At 63.5% G+C, this 2,500-nt stretch overlaps 1 pseudogene; it reads right to left on the bottom strand.

Moving 5' to 3' along the window:
- Nucleotides 1-2,500, bottom strand: part of LOC124592917 — a 7,953-nt pseudogene that overhangs the window by 2,622 nt on the left and 2,831 nt on the right.

Here is a 2,500-nt window from a genome sequence, read left to right as displayed (position 1 = left end):
ATGGTAACGTCGGCCGACTTCAATGCACCCACCCGGGTGCGGCTGAGGGCCAGCCCGTGGTACAGGCCAGGGAGAAGTACGTTGGTGAGAGCGTGGAGGCGCTGTTGCGGCTTCAGCGGAGCTCGGGAGATGACGTCAAGCTGCTCCACCAGGTGGCTACGTGGATTGAAGACACAGCGACCCGCCGTGGAAAATTGCAGCCCCAGGTACCGGAAGGTTTCACCCACACGCAGGGCAGGCATGGTGGTATTGCCTGCTGTGAAGGTGACATTGCTGTCCACCTTCACCTTCTTTTCGCGCCCTGACGCGACTAAGGCGAGGGTGAAACACTTCCGGGCGTTGATCTGCAGCCCCAGGTGGGCGAGGGCTGCGGTAGCTGCGTCGATGAGGGACTGCAAGCCCCTCGGGGTCGCTGCAAACAGCAAGACGTCATCTGCAAAGGCCGCAGCGTTGACTCTGCGACCGAGGATCCGAGCTCCGATGTGGGAGGGCAGTTGGCCTAAAACGTAGTCCACCGCAAAGTTGAACAGGAGGGGGGAGAGGGGATCGCCCTGGCGAACGCCCCGTGCTGGCTGCACAGACACGCCCACGCCGGCGCCGTCCGCTATCACTGTCGTGCTGCCCTCGTAGCACCGCTCGACATACTCGACAAAGCAATCCGGCAGGCCATGCGCCTTCAGCACGGGGCGAAGGGCAGCATGATCTACCGAATCGAATGCCTTAGATACGTCGATCGATGCCACAAAGACAGAGCGGCAGGAGCGAACTGCGTCGGTGAGAGCAGTGTCCAAGATGAAGGTATTTTCCAACATCCCATCCCGAGGGATGAATGCCCGCTGACGTTCGTCCACAGCACATGCGCGCATCAGGCGTGACGCGAGAACCTTGTGAAAGGTCCGCGCCAACACCGAGCAGACCGTAATGGGGCGAAAGTCAGCGGGGGATGTTGGTGCAGCCGTTTTCGGGAGAAGGGACGTCCGCGCGCGAAGCAGGCGTTCCGGAAGGGCGCGGGCCAGAAGGAAGAGATTCATCACTTTCACCAGGACTTCGTGCGGCAGGCGCCGCAACTCCGCTGGGGTAAGGCCGTCCGGCCCGGCTGCTGATCCCCTGGGCGGCAACGCGGCGGCGACCTCCTCATGTGTGACCGGCCCCCATATGCACTCGAGAGCGACAGGCTCTGAGTGCGGGAGGAGGCGGTCACGAATGAAGCCCGCGGTGGAGATGGGCTTCTTGGTGAAGAGGTCCGCCCAGAAGTCCAGCAGACCAGGGATGGCAGGTGGCGGCTGGAGCAGGGTGCCATCCAAGAGGCCGCGCACGCAACGTGCACGCGACCGTCGGAAGGCATCCTGCGTTCTCGCGTACTCCCAGCGGCGCCGCTTGCGCTTCTGCGTCGGCGGCGCGGCAGGCGGCCGCTTCGATGGTTGGCGCGGCCGCTGTGTCCTGGTGATCGATCTCTCCCCTCTGGACCCGACCGACGCAAGGGCATCCGGGAGCATGCCCAGGATGACATCGGGCGGCGTGCCCCGCCCCAGACCTATGACACGATCCAGGGCAGAGAAACGCTGGGCGGAAGCGGGTAGCCCCGCCAGATGCTCCCAGATGGCGGCGTCAGTCGGCCCCTCCGGCGGCGGCCCGGTGGTGTCGGCCGCGAAGTCCTCGGCTGCGTCGACGGGCGGCGCAGCGGCCTCGCCCGCGTCAGGCAGCGGGCTCGCTGCTCCCCGGCGGGACGCCGGCTCTTCCCCCCGACCGATCTCAAGCGCCTCCATGAATTGGCGGACAAGCTGCTTGTGGGCAGCTTGCCGCCGTCGGCACTTGATTGCCTCGAGCGTTCGGTCGGGGAACATCCTGATGAGTTCTTGATTGACGAAGAAGAACCGGGCGTCCCTCTCAAGGAACAGTTCGGCCTCCGCCTTGGCGAGCGACAGGACTTCTTCCTCCGTCCACCTCGCGCGATGCCTCTCCGTGACGATCTCCGCGTTGGCGGCCGCAAGATGTTGGCGGCGGCGATGGACCCCGAGACCGTTCTTGGTTGTAAAGCTGCGGTGGCACTCACTACAGGTATACATAGCTGCAAAAGTTACAAGATTTTCGGCACGGCCGGTTGGCCGGCTAGGTGCTGGGGGAGTTGGGGTGGCACCTTCAGCGGAAGGGCCACCACTTATTCTCTGCTTACTGCCCCCAACTAAAAAAGGGATAGTGCGAGGGGGGGCTGGTAACCCCCCCAAGCCCCTGGTGCGGTCTTCCACTCTGCGAAATCAGCGGGCCCACGAGAAGGGGAGAAGACCGCAGGAGAGGAGAGGCTAAGAGGGCTAGGCCCATGTATTGCGCATCACTCTCCCTGTAACTATAACCCAAGGAAGGCACCTCGCAGCAGCAGCACGACTACATCAAGACCGCACTTCGAGAAGCCAAGTCCGGATGCAGCCACACCGCTGCCACTTGGCCACCTTAAGAGAGTCATAGTTACTCCCGCCGTTTACCCGCGCTTGCTTGAATTTCT

Source organism: Schistocerca americana, unplaced genomic scaffold (assembly GCF_021461395.2).
Source record: "Schistocerca americana isolate TAMUIC-IGC-003095 unplaced genomic scaffold, iqSchAmer2.1 HiC_scaffold_963, whole genome shotgun sequence".
Classification (NCBI taxonomy): Eukaryota; Metazoa; Arthropoda; class Insecta; order Orthoptera; family Acrididae; genus Schistocerca; species Schistocerca americana.
The sequence above is the reverse complement of the archived record's forward strand: the minus strand, read 5'-3'. Positions and strand labels throughout refer to the sequence as shown.